Here is a 15,389-nt window from a genome sequence, read left to right as displayed (position 1 = left end):
GTGTATGTCTAGACAAGTTCCTGGGGATTAGTTTAAAATTGCAATTCATTGCAGTCATAGTCAGTTTCCAGAACTGTTGCCTGCCTATTCAAATGGTAGATTTTAACAGCAGGACTTGCCCAATGAAATACATGGCTGGTATTTTCAAAGCTGCTCCTGATGTCTCCAGCTGAGAATCACCAACTCATTTAAAACAGGTTGCAACCAAGCAACAAAACTGTTGGACAAGACTGAAGTTTGCAGAGCTCCATGAAGACCCAAGGCTTCATACAGATTCAGAAATCCAGTTGTAAATCCAATGCTAGGTTTGGATGCACATCAGAATGGGCATGTCCATTCTTGCTCTGTATTAAACCATAAACTAACTTCATAGAGGTTTGTTTGTTTCTACTCTTCAACAGTTTTATTAACTGTTTTAAATAAAAAGTGTCATTCAGAATTACATCACAGCTGGCAGAAACTCTGCATTGCACCTGTGGGTCACTGTCGTGTAATGCAAGTGAAGGTAGGAGGCTGATTCTGATTTTCAGCAGTTCACAAAGAGTTTCAAAAACACTATTGTTAACAGAAGCAAAGAGACTACTATGCTTTGAACTTCATAAATCAGACAATAACTAAGAAAAAAATGGAGCTGACCATGTCCTTTGTGGATTGCACTCATTGCTTCCTTCCTCCCTTCTCCTTGTCTTTGTACTGTTTAAATGAAGGCTTTGGAGAACAGCTTATTTCCTGATCCTGGGAATACACGATCTTCTTCATTGCAGAGTCCCAACAGGCAACTCATTTATGACTGCCTCACAGTCACATGTACAGACACACATAGGTTGGTAAAGCTGAAGCAAACACAGCACATGGGGCTAGACCTCCCCATTCTCTCCTCTCACCTTGTAGCCTTACTAATGAGGAGTGCAAAGATAGTTTGAAGTGCTGCTCAGCAGTCCTTATGCTGCCTATGAAACTCCTCACACACACCCTCTTCCAAGTTGCTCACCTTTGTACAGGAAATTCGTGCTTTCTGGTGGATGGAAACAGCAAAATATGATACAGTTTAGAGAGCTATTTTTTTGGTCATGTAGATCAGCCAGGCTTAAGGATAGCAAATACAACAGAAATGATATGGATGATATCTTAGCAGAGATGTAAATGACCTACTTCTCCATCTTCAAGCAAGTGGCTGCTGTGACGCAGATGTTTCACTGAATTGCTACAATAGAATATGTCAAAACCTGTCATGCAATAGAAGAACCATATTGCAGTAAGATTATTCCTACTGAGCAGCAACAGGTATATTTTCATTTAGAGACCATTTTGAGAGACACAGCAGTGCATTTGAAAAGCCCTCGTTTAAGGGAAAAGTGAGAGAAGAGCTAGCTAGATAAGAACCAGCTCCTAGACTTCACTTACTAGCTTTTAGGGTAGACACTACTCGCAGATTCCTGGGAAAACAGACCCTTTTCCCTTTGCTGCATCCTGTTTCCAGACTTATCTTGTGAAATGGAGAAAAAGATGTAGCTGGCTGTGCTTCAACACAGCACCTAGGAATGCTCAAGGGAGTAGGAGGCTGTTATTGACCTTCCCTTTGCTCCACATCTTCTGCAGGTCCACAAAGCTGTATAATGTTAACCAATTAATACAATGTAGAGGTAAATGGCTGGACTTACCCGTGCTTGTTTTCATAGTAAAAAAAGGACATGGAATCATAGAATGGTTAGGGTTGGAAGGGACCTTCAAAGGTCATCTAGTCCAACCCCCCTGCAAGAAGCAGGGACATCCCCAACTAGATCAGGTTGCTCAGAGTCTCATCCAGCCTGGCCTTGAACATTTCCAGGGATGGGGCTTCCACCACCTCTCTGGGCAACCTGTTCCAGTGTTCTATAACTCGCATTGTAAAAAATTTTTTCCTAATATCCCATCTAAATCTACCCCCCTCTATTTTAAAACCATTACTCCTTGTCCTATCGCAACAGGCCCTACTGAACAGCCTCTCCCCATATGGTGATTGTGAGCAAGATAACTTTTCATACAGATTAGATACTGTTCCTGAAACTCTGCTACTTGTTTTATATTTTTAGCTTCACAAATCTTTATATGTTCTTTGGCATCTAACCCATTTGCACTGTTGCAAATGTCCATATCTATTATTTCCTATGGAAATAAACTCCTCTTAGAAATAAGCAACAGAGTAGAGAAACAGTTGCCTTAAATTTAATATGTAGCTTTGAGTTTTGCTGACCTATGAAGTTATTTCTAGGCTGGAGGTGTTAGAAAGTGAGTAGCTGTGTAGTAGTTTTTCTTCAAGGATGCTAAGAACTTCATGCTGAGAACTTACTGCCTGCAATTCTGTAACAGAAGAAGTTGATCTTCAGCTGCTACAAAGGTGACAAGGAAAACAGCATGTGCTCTGAGAACATAAAAATATTAGTAATCACTGATGTTACACCTTGAATTCGTAGGTTTCACCTCTCTTTGCAAAGGTGTCTAGACATAATCTGTTGTATACTTAGAAATGTAGGAAAATAGAGACAAATCAAGTCCAGAAAAGTGCTTGGAAATTTCCTAAAATAATCCATAGCACAGATGTGAAACAAATTCCAGTTATCTTGCATTTCAAATTATATTTATTGATACAAATATATATATAAATATGCAAGCTTTTCCATGAAGTCTGTATCAAAAGACAAAAGCTTTTCAGGAGTGAAAGAAAGACTCCTTAATGTGTCCTTTCTGAGACTTCTGATATTTGAAGGTTTGGTTTTTTTATTTGTGTTCATTCCACCCACCCAAAGTTACTTCCAGTACTTCCAGTAAGGTTTGTGGCAAAATCCATCAGAAAGAGAAGTCCTCAAATTAAAAACTTTACATTTTCCCTGTGGATTATATTCATGCACTCTGAAGCTTATAAACACCAGAGAAAGAATGACACAAACTGTTCAGTCTAAAATTTTCATGGTCATCCCTTGACATGGCTTAGGGCAGAGTGAGAAAGAACCTGGACTGAGTTCAAAACAAATACTTCTTGACGTAACCCAGTGAGACAAGACCCTGGAACTGAGCACTTTCTAGTGCTGAAGCAAGACATTGCTTAGTTGTTGTATATTGTGGATGCTTAACTGCAATCTGGTGAATGTGCAGAAAGTGTGAGGCAAGCAATTTCCACCCCAGACTTGACAGTCAGTTGTCTGGTCTGCACTCAGGGAAAGGTGAGAGAAAGATTATTGTGGAGGCCTCTCAGAGACTGTTGCTTCGGTAAACAGAAAACACATTGCTGAGTCTCATGACACACACGTGGGAATAAGTTATTAACTGATACACAAAATGGAGTTGTAAATGGTTCCAGGGTGTTTCACGTTTGTTGTTGATGCCCTGCACCACCTGTGGAACTTAAAGTAGTCCTCTGGCTGCAAATTCCTGTTAATTTCAAATTCTTGAGGGCAATTAAGTATGTCCCACTTTTGAGCCCCTGGTACTATATACCTGTGTTAACAGCCCATTTGCCACCCTCTGCCAGATGCACTGAATCTCCAGGTTGCTGCTGCTGCTGCTGTTAAGGCAGAGTTTAAGAATAAGTTTTTAGTATCTTTTCACTTTATTAATTTTAAGACAAAAACTTGCTTTAATAATCCTTAGTGGAACTCAGAATTAAGACTGTTTTAGTGACATTGTTATTGTTACTTGTGGGGAAAATATTGCTAGCAAGATTAACTCTCTTGGAAAATAATTGCTACTTTGGAGCATTATTTCCCATTTTCAGTTACTTTTTGTATCCAGACTGAACTTCCATGGCTCTGGGTTTGAGGATGGGAATACAAGTATCTAGTTCTGTGAGGCAGTCATTTTCAATCAACTCAGACTATATGTCTGATGCAACAAATCCAGTGTCCATGTAAACACAAAACAGCTGACTGTGGATTTTATTAATACACAGCAATAAAAACTTTTATTTGCAGTGGACATCAACTGAGACTTCTGATATTTGAGTAAAAAGAAACAGGAGATTGTCAATGCCAATCTACTTTATTTCAGTCTTTCAATAACTACGGATACTGTATCTTTTCAAACCAATGCATTTCCTACAATATTGCCCAAACACAATTCTGTAGGATTTTTCTGGTGTGCAGGTATTAGCAATTCCTTTAATTCATGCTCTTTCACTTTGCATAAAATATTTGCTGTTGGAAGACATATAGTCCAGATGCTAGACTGCTCCATGCAAAATGAAACAAAAGATTGCTGGCCTCTGCAACAATAAAAATTATCAGCAGGACAGCAACTCACTCCTGAACCCCCAGCAGCTTTAGAAGATGGAATCATGGGTTCATTCATGTCAGGTAGAAGAAAGCACTGAATCTGTCTTACTGTATGTCTGATGAATAATGGATCATTGCTGAATCCTGTTGTTTCACAAACAGTATTCAACTCTCCCTTTATTTCCATTCAGAAGGTCCAAAATGGAATTGAAAATCTTTGTTTTGTAATTAAGGCAAAGAAACACTTCTTCTGTGATGAAAAAGAAACCCTTCACTTCAATCTCAACCATTTTCCCCCAATTATTCAGTTCAGTGATTGAACTGAGTAATTACAGTGCCTAACTGCTACTCATCTATCATTCAGGCCAAACTGGAATTGCAGTTATTAATCAAAGTATATTATGATGGTTGGCAAAATGAATCACTGTTCCTCTAAAATAAACTCCTTGTCAGTGAAAACTGATATGTGTGTGATATTTCAGAAAATTTTGCCATTTCTTTTTGGTATCTAGCTACAGCTTTAGAGTTCTACAAAACCATTTCTGAAAATAGTTATTTTGTGGAAAATACAAACATATACAAGTTATGGATATCTGAACCAGGTTATGTAAGCCAAATCTTTTCTATTAGTATTCAGTTTAAACTTATTTTAAAAGAAACTACTGAGAGATTAAGATGTTTGAATAACACATTTTCCTAAATATTTCACATGGCTTTTGTGCTCAGAATTCAAATACTGCATAAAGAGTTTTATTAAATGTTCATGGATTACCTACGTCTCCATGAACTTTGATGAGGACAATAAAACCAAAATAGATTTTGCTGATGTACTTCTACCTGTCTTAAATTAAGAAACAAAGACAGTGGCATTAGCAAATTTCCCATTCCAATTTCGTAGATATGAAAGTGTGCTGGTTTTCTGTAGAAGCAGGGGCTGCAGTGGCAGCTTCTGTGAGACGCTGCTAGAAGTTTCCCCTTTGTTTGGGGGACCTTGCTGGGTCTAGGGACGACCCACTGCTGGCTGGGGCCAAGGTAATTGGTGACAGAGATAACACCTCTGTGATGACATATTGCCCTGAAGGCCAACCGCATCCTAAGCTGCATCAAGAGGAGTGTGGCTAGCAGGTTGAGGGAGATGATTCTCCGCCTCTACTCTGCCCTGGTGAGACCTCACCTGGAGTACTGCATCCAGTTCTGAAGCCCCCAACATAAGAAGGACATGGACCAGCTGGAGAGGGTCCAGAGGAGGGCCACAAAGATGATCAGAGGGCTGGAGCACCTCTCCTATGAGGACAGGCTGAGAGAGTTGGGGTTGTTCTCCTCTGGAGAAGAGGAGGCTCCGGGGAGACCTGATAGTGGTCTTCCAGTACCTCAAGGGGGCCTACAAGAAAGAAGGGGAGAGACTGTTCAGTAGGGCCTGTTGTGACAGGACATGGGGTAATGGTTTCAAAATAGAGGGGGGTAGATTTAGATTAGATATTAGGAAAAAAAAAATTATAGAATTAGAGTTGTAGAGCATTGGAACAGGTTGCCCAGAGAGGTGGTTGATGCCTCATCCCTGGAAACGTTCAAGGCCAGGTTGGATGAGGCTCTGAGCAACCTGATCTAGTCAGGCACGTCCCTGCTCCTTGCAGGGGGGTTGAACTAGACGACCTTTGAAGGTCCCTTCCAACCCTAACCATTCTACGTGTCTATGATTCTATGATTTAAGAAGGGGAAAAAAAGTAAAAAAAAAAAAAGGTTAAAAAAAAAAAAAGTAGTGAAGAAGCAGAAGCAAGGAGCAAAGAGGAGGAGGCTTGAGCCTTGTGGACCCTGCGGCCCTCACTCTCTGGCCTCCTGCCAGGCGGCCGTCTTGGCCTGATTCAGCCCAGCCCAGCTGAGAGAAGAGAAGAGAGGAGATGTGAAGAGAACCTGAGAGGTGTCTGCCTGAGCTGATTGTGAAGAATTTCTTGTGAGAGGAACAGCTGTGGATGCCTAGGTCAGTGAAGAAGGAGGAGGAGGAGTAATGTTGCTCCCGGCCAGAATTCCCCTGCAGCCCCTGGTGCAGCCCACGGTGAGGCCGGCTGTGCCCCTGCAGCCCATGGAGGCCCACGGAGGAGCAGAGATCCACCTGCAGCTCATGGAGGACCCCACACCAGGGCAGGATGCCTGAAGGAGACTGTGGCCCATGGAGGGCCTGCGCTGGGGCAGGTTGTTCCTGAGGGACTGCACCTCATGGAAGAACGACCCGTGCTGTAGCAGTTCATGAGGGACTGTAGCCGGTGTGAGGGAGCCCACGATGGAGCAGGGGAGGAATGTGAGGAGTTCTACGCCCAAGAAAGTGGCGTAAAGCGACAAGTGATGAACTGACTGCAACCCCCATTCCCTCTCCCCTTCTGTACCACTTGGGGTGGGGCAGAAGATACAGATAATTTGAAATTAAGTGTAGGAAGAGAGAGGGGTGGGGGGAAGTTGTTTTTTTTCTCTTCCACATTATCCTGCTTTGGTTTTATTAATAATAATAAATAAATAGTTTTTCCCAAGTTGAGTCTGTTTTGCCCATAACAGTAACTTGTTAGATGCCACCAAAACTCTTCTGCTGTCACAGTAAATCTGTAACAGTTCTGTACAGAAAATAAATATGCTTGATTAACTACAGTTACAAAATTTCCAAGAGGAATAAATATAATTAAATTCAGAAAAAAAAAAACAATTTCTCCCTGTCTTTATCTCAAACCACAAGCTTTTTCTTACAATATCTCTCCCCTATTCCTTTGGAAGGCAGGGAGAGTGAGTGAGAGACTGCATAGCTTGGTCCTGAGTGGGGCTAAACTATGACAGAAAGTGTTCAAATACATCATGCATTTCCAGTTTATGAAAAATTATATGAAAGGGAAGTAGGAAGGGGAAAAGCCATAAGACTTGACTGGGACTGTATATAGTTGATATAAATGGCACCAAAACTCTTCTGTTGTCACAGTAAATCTGTAACAGTTTTGTACAGAAAATAAATATGCTTGATTAACTACAGTTACAAAATTTCCAAGAGGAATAAATATAATTAAATTCAGAAAAAAAATAGATATATCAAAAGAACTAAAATTCATAACTTTTGTAACAAAAATCTATCCTTGCATAGATACTACTGCTTAAAAGCACTCAAACTAAAATTGATAATTTCCATACTTCAGCATTTAATTCTATCTTTCATTGAAATAATATGTGTAAGAAAGATTTTAGGATTATATATACATTAGAGACATGTGGATGAGGAACTGATTGGATGATCGCATCCAGATGATTGCAGTCAACAGCTCAGTGTCCAGATGGAGGTCGGTGACAAGTGGTGTTACTCAGGGGTCTGTACTGGGACCAATACTGTTTAACATCTTCATTGATGACATAGACAGTGGGACTGAGTGCATCCTCAGCAAGTTCACAGATGACACCAAGCTGAGTGTTGTGGTCAACACACCTGAGGGATGGGATGCCATCCAAAGGGACCTGGACAAGCTCAAGAAATGGAGCTCAAGAAGTGGGCCCATATGAACCTCATGAGGTTCAATAAGACCAAGTGAAAGGTACTGCACCTGGATTGGGGCAACCCCCGGTATCATACAGGCTGGAGGTTGAAGGCATTGACAGCAGCGCTGCTGAGAAGGACTTGGGGGTATTGGTGGATGAGAAGCTCAACATGAGCTGTCAATGTGTGCTCACACCCCAGAAGGGCAATAATATCCTGGGCTGCATCAAAAGAAGCAAGGCCAGCAGGTCAAGGGAGGTGATTCTGTCCCTCTACTCTGCTCTGGTGAGACCCCATCTGGAGTACTGCATCCAGCTCTGGAGCCCTCAGGACAGAAAAGACATGGACCTGTTGGAGCAAGTCCAGAGGATGGCCATGAAGATGATTTGAGGGATGGAGCACCTCTCCTATGAAGACAGGCTGAGACAGTTGGAGTTGTTCAGCCTGGAGAAGAGGAGGCTCTAGGGAGACCTTATTGCAGCCTTTTAGTACTTAAAGGGGACCTATAAGAAAGGTGGAGACAGACATTTCAGCAGAGCCTGTTGCCATAGAACAAGGGATAATGGTAATGGTTTTAAACTAGGAGGAGGTAGATTTAGACTAGATATAAGGAAGACATTTTTTACACTGAGAGTGGTAGAACACCAGAACAGATTGCCCAGAAAGGTGGTGGATGCCCCATCCCTGGTAACATTCAAGGCCAGGTTGGACGGGGCTCTGAGCAACCTGATCCAGTTGGAGGTGTTCCTGCTCCTTGCAAGGGGGTTGGACTCGATGGCCTTTAAACGTTTCTTCCAACCCTAACTATTCTATAATTCTATGACACTATTAGGGATAAAACTAGATTACACGTATTATATATGTACTTATTATGTATTAGGAACTTTATTGAATGGCAATGCTTTTAAGTATTGATCAGAGGAATAAAATGGTGGACGTGATTGCTGCTGAGCTGCAGTGGTAAATGTAACCTTTTAACTCAATTTGGGATAACCAGTAGAGTTAAAAGGGCCCATTACTAGAATAAAATACCATTTGTGGGAAAACATAGTAACAGCTGACCTTAGAGACAAAGAACAGGTTGAGGTCTCCATCTGTCTTGCCACTGAACTATTAAAATACAAAACCTCAGGAATAGGTATGATTTTTCTGAATTCAGTATTTGTTAATCAGCAATTTCAGTCATATAATCAGATTCAGTGAGGCAAGATATCTTTAGGCATGCAAGTGGTATCAATAATGACTTTGCGCGGGGTTAAAGTGGTTCGTTGTGCCAAAGGGACGATTTTACCACTATGTGTTTTTAACATCAGTGCCTGAAAATGGATTATTTATAAACATTAAGAATGTTAAAATATGCAAATATTACAAGAGGCTAGAATCTAAACAAAATCTAAATATAATCTGGTGGCTGAAGCAACACTTCCATATTAATAAGATTATCAATAATGTTATTTGAAAGTAGATTTTACAGTTATTAGAAATCTAAAAATAAAGACCATTTGCTTTCATAGACAGAATAATTTATTTCTTATTCAAGAGTTCATCTTTTACACCTTTGTTTCCTACTAGTTTATTGTGTTCTATGTAATAGGTGAGTAGGGTTGTAAGGATGAAAAGGAGTTAGTATCACTAATATTTCTGTTATCTCTAATATCTCCTTAATAGTTCTGATTTTAAATATCCAATCACATTCTAGAAATAAACATCAATTTAACCAGGGCAAGTAATCATAACCTTAAGTCAACTGACAAATACATAGCATCTAGAAATGCTTTGAAAGATTATAAGAAATAGTTATCTATATTCACTCTTTTAAGGCATATGGATAAACTCCTCTTCAGCATGAAAATGAGTATTAGTGATAAATGAATGATATTGCATGTACATATCATATAGAAAAACATCCCAATCAGACTAATGGGGAAAAATACTAGGTGTCCAGATGGTATTTGAGTAATGTATGAGATTAAATAATAATTATGGTGGAATTAGGAATAGCAAGAGGATGGTAGCACGTTCTACTGCTGGTAGTATCTTTCCCACACAGGAAATCAATTTCTGTTCCTGTATGCAAGGAGAAGTGATTTTGAGATCTTAGCTTCATTTGAATAGTTAATCACTTAATATATGAATATTTGCACACTTTCAAAGTCTAAATAACTTACTATTAAAATATCTTTAAAAAAAGAGCATTTACATTCTTTCAGAAACTTTACATGGAAATTTTATTTTCTTTTTTTTTTTAATTGTTCATCACACACATTTTTAATTGTCATTTTCCATAAATATATATGGACAAACTTGACATATTACACAGTAGTACAAGCCTGGAATAGAAGTTAAAGAACAAGTATGCTTTTAAATACAATGTAATGCAGTGCATAAGCATTTAACAGTGTTAATATACATTATGAACAATGAATTTTGTCAGGTCAAAAAAAGGATTTGGCATCTAGAAAGAGAATGTTATCATTCACTCAGATCTCTTTGGAACATAAATAGCACCTCTAGCTAATAAATGATTGTCAAAAAAAAAAAAATCTAGCCAATATATTCAAGTAAAAATCGTACAGTATTGCAAAATACAAAAAGGAAGAAAAAATTTGTTAGTCAACAACAATGGCTACCGCATGTTTAATTATTGCATAGCAATACCAAGTTCTGTTGGTAGACTGCAGATATGGCGAACTTTCCAAGTAGGCTGTAAGTGGAAAATGCACGTGTCACACTTCAGGAAGGGTATTTATGTAAGTACTTTATGTACCACTCTGAAAAAATGTCTCAATAACTTTAAGGTAGAACTTCTAAAGAGTCAGAGACAAATGCAGACTTTTCACTGGCTCACCTACTTGCAGACAAAATAGAAAAAAAAAACCAAACTGGAAAAGGTATGAAAAATTGTCAGTATTTTAGAGCTTAGTGTTCTGGAGAGTTTCCCTGATCTAGTCGAAGATGTCCCTGTTCCTTGCAGGGGTGTTGGACTAGATGACCTTTGAAGGTCCCTTCCAAGACAAACCATTCTATGATTCTATGATTCTATAACTTAACAGGAATATTGTTTGCAGGGCCTTGAGTATCCTCATTCTCCATACTTTTTACAATAATATAATGTCTCTCAACACCTCATATGACCTTGTCATACATAATACAATAGATGAAAACTCAGTCTACATGTTGCAGTCTGTTCAGAGATCATCATCTAGTTAATACTTTCACAGCAAAAGCAACCAACCAACCCCTCCACCAACAACGTAGGTTTTACAGTCTAACAACAATGAAAATTCTCAGTGATCTTACGCCACTTTGAATGGAGCCATGGTTGAAATACTAGTGTTATGTAATATTGCAGTTTTCTGAATGAATTTCTAATAGAAATAAAACCATTAGAAATGAAAAAATAATAAAATATACTCTTGTAGAAAACCTTTAATTTTTTTCTGTCATTTGCTGAAGTCTGCTTACAAATATGGTTCATTTATCAGGCACAGTATGCAACTTACTCTAAGATATTATATATATTTTATATATACATAAATATATATAATATATATAAATTAGAGTTTTATATATAGGGGAATACATATATACACACATACGTATATATTTTCCCTTATACATAAATCTATATATACATTCCCAAAAGACATAAACCATTTTCTCTGGAAATAACAAAAATGAAGATTATAAACTGCTGAAGGAAGGCTTGAAAGGAAATAGATAATTTCCTTTGGGGTTAAACAGATTTGTTTATATATTTATTTAAATATATCATCTATATTTTATAATCTACATTCAGAGTTTGTGTTTGATATTTTTATTTACATAGGCTATTAAAATAACATATATTGTGCGTTAATTTAGGGACTGATTCATTAGGAATATTATGCAGGCATAGCTAAATTGCCAGTTGCCACAAATCCTGCATTTCCTGTGTCATATCTGATACTCCTGAGATTTGATATGGAGAAAATAAGGCTGAAGTCTCCACTGAAGCCACATCACCTCCAATGTCTGGTAAAGCTCTTTGACTTTGAAAGGTTTTTTTTATGATGGCTTCAGCGGACTTTTTACTGGGTCCTAAAAGGCAAGAATGGTTTGCAGACTAAAAAGACAAGTATCTTTGAAGAAACAATCATCTCTGTTTTTGTAAAAACCATATGAAGAACAATCATCATTCCTGGGCCTCAGTCCAGCATTTTGTGACCATCTCCCTCAACTGCCCCACAAAATGGGGGGTAAGCTAAAATTCCGTATTATTTCTAAACCAAATAAACTTTTTTTTTTTTCAGGGATGAAAAATGCAAAGTATTCTGTAATACTTTTAAAAATTGTTTGGATGTATGAACTATGTAGTGTTTCCATTTAATTACTTCCACTATCTCAGAAATGGAAAGAAAACAAAGAAAGGAGGGCCAGCATCTCACAGAAAGGGCAGTAGACTTTGGATATCTAAATGACATGTTGAGTTTTTATATCAGTTTAGAGCAGTAAAAACTATACCAGTACGGGTTAAATCTTTAGATTTAATAAAGCTATGCCAATTCATACAAGAATTTGGTCATAAATATGCATTGCCTTAAAAATAGAACTGTAAGTAGCTTTAAATATTTGGTAGACTTTCTAATAGCCTGTACAGGTTATATCATTACGCTTTTTGTTAACTGTATTCTTCCAGGGTTGTGCAAGTCTCCAAACTTCAATTGAGAGGTAGTTGATAGGAAAAATTTGAACTGCAAAACAACAACATGCAAACTATGTTGAAATTACATAGCAATGCTTATGCAAATTGTGATCAAGAAGATGATAATACATGCAAACACTTTATATATATATATATATGCAAAAATATCAGAAAAGCACCCACCTCCAAAAAAATCCAGACAGCCTTGTTAAAATTGATATGTCATCTCAGAAAATAATTATTTAAAAATTCCCTTTATATTCTTCTCTGTGAGTAGAAAAATAGTCATCTATAGAGAAACTAACAAAAGTTGCCTCGATTCAATTTCATTATAGGCAAAACTGCCACTATCAGTTACAGCATCTTTGTCCATAAAAGTGGTCGCTGTCTTTGTTTAGTAAAATCCTGACGACTGCCTCAGATCTGGCTGTATGTGGTATCTGTAGCTTATTATGTTTCTGAGTAATACCAGCCCACTAATGCTCACAGCCATCCAGATCTAAAAGTAGAGAGTGAAAAATGTTGCTTAAGCATTTGAGGAAATAGAACAACAAGAAAGCATTTAAGAAAAGTCACTACATGCAAAGCTCAAATTCTTTGTGTTACATCAAAATGGAGAACAGGGTGGGAGTGGAGAACCTTCAAGAGGAATGAGAGTTGTCTGGGAAGAGCAATTATGTACACACTGACAAATGTTTTTTAAGCACACTGGATGCTGATATGCAAAATGACTATTAAAATTCATACAAATTTTGAATCATGATGTTAGTGAAATTGCTGCCATTCACTTCAGCAGTAAGTAAAGCTGAACTTCCTCTCATAAGGACAGCATCATTAAAAAAAAAAAAAATCTATCTGAAGAGAAAATAAGACTTTCCCTAACTCTGTCAAAATAGTTCACAAATCACAGTCCTGAAAAAGAAGGATTGTAGTCTGACTACTTATGCTACAGGATTTCATATAAAAAGATACTTTTGTGAACTTAATGGAAATAGAGAATTAACAACATTTGCAGACATAGTTCAATGGCGAGAGGTGGGAGGAGTGGACCTTTGATATGTTCTTGAAGAATTACTGAGAATTATTGGTGAGAAGTCTTTTTCTGGTGTTTGAAAGGGCAATACAGAAGAACCCTCTGGTAGCTAGAGAGTATCGTGTCAAGAAATCCTAAAGAGATAAAGTATCTAGATATCTACTCTAAAATTACTTGAAACTTAACCTCAGTGTTAAATAGGAGAAATATTATTGATATTATCCCCTTTCCTACTAGTTTTAAAGTTTTCACATTATTTTTCTTAATTGAACAAATAAGAGCAAGATGATAATTAGGCTCAGTGATACCATGGCAGAGAAATGAAGAGGATGAAATATATATAAGTATAAATGAGATTAAAAGCAATGAAGGATTTATTTGCACTGACTGACAGAGACTACAGACTCCACAGTGTATAACAGATGCATTTGGTATGTTTTGAAGTTTGAGAATATATTTCTTGACTGTAGGGCAGGGGCATCTCTTAGTCCTGACCCTGCAGTGGTCCACACTGGGAGTGAGGTAATTAAAAGAAACCAGGGGGATTTAGAGAGATGGTATATAACCAAGTCTTATCCTGAAAGCAGAAATTAACGATGAAATGATTTGCAGTACAAATTACAGCTCAGTGCAAGAGTGATATTCAGGGGTTTGAAGTTATACTCATTTTGCTACTTTGCTGCTCAGTATAGAATTAATTAAAAGTAATTTATTATTATTATTACTTTTAGAAATAAGAGCTACATATACAAGGCAATTGCCCATTTAGGACCTGTTATTTGGAAGACACAGTTTTTTAGTTACAGGCAGTTTGTGCATAGATGTAGTTCCAATTTTCTTCATTCATCTCCAGATTTTAGCTCCCTTAATATTCAGTAATATCAAGAGTATTCTGATTTTTTTTTTTATTTTGCTGCCATTTTTATTTTTTATTTATTAGGAAAAGTAACGAAAGCAGTGTAAGGAAATGTTTCACTTCTCTCAATTCATACTTTATATCGCTCTAGTTGCCGGCAACGACATTTTACCCTATGGGATTAAGAATTGTACATTGGTAAAGTACAGTGGTGGTAAAGCAGCTCTTTCATTCCTATTATTTTTTAACATAATTGACCAGAGATGAAAGAGTAGTAGTTCTGCAGAGGATTGTGTTTATATAAATGTTTATTTCCTCTGAGTTAGTAACATAATTTTTGTTACTGGTGGTCAAATGTGTCTATGGCTTGAGGAATCTTGTTTTTCCCTTATTTCCTATATGCCATGTTGCATCATATTCTGTGATCCTGCATAGAAGTTGCCTGCACATTTCCTGAGAGCCTTTTTTATAATCTTTCTTCTGAGTCCCTTATTTGCTCAGCAGCAACTTTGAACAGACTTAAGTCAAAAACTGACACTTGTTGTCTTCTACTCTATATTTTTAATCATGCTGGTTTTTGCAAAGAGATAATAAGCACCTAGAATTCTGCCTCAGTCTTTTTGGTTCAGTCTCTATATTCATCTCTTTTCAGATAATCTCTGCCTTTCTACCTCTTGCTGTCAAGAGCAGAGTGATGTTCCTGATGACTACTCTTTAGTTAAAATTTCAGTTAATCTTTCACAATTCAGTATTTATAACTGATATTCCTCACTGCATGAAAGCTTAATGTCTATGAAACTCCTCATCACTTTCTGGCTCTGGGCAAAAAGGGCCTTCACAGCTCTTGGAATTCACCCTGTATGTTTGTATAGCCAAAAACAGAGCAATGCTTTTACCTTATGGGGTGCTGACTGGGCTACGATTCAGAAGGAGGTGCAATGCATGTATTCTTTGATACTGGAGGCTGGGAGAGGAACTGTAATTTTACTGGGACTAAATCATTCTCCTTTACACAAATCTTGAGCATGTAACCCATATTTTTTTCCCAAAACTCTGAAATGAACATA

This window comes from Chlamydotis macqueenii, chromosome 1 (genome assembly GCF_036417535.1).
Source record: "Chlamydotis macqueenii isolate bChlMac1 chromosome 1, bChlMac1.mat, whole genome shotgun sequence".
Taxonomy (NCBI): domain Eukaryota; kingdom Metazoa; phylum Chordata; class Aves; order Otidiformes; family Otididae; genus Chlamydotis; species Chlamydotis macqueenii.
This window is presented reverse-complemented; position numbering follows the sequence as displayed.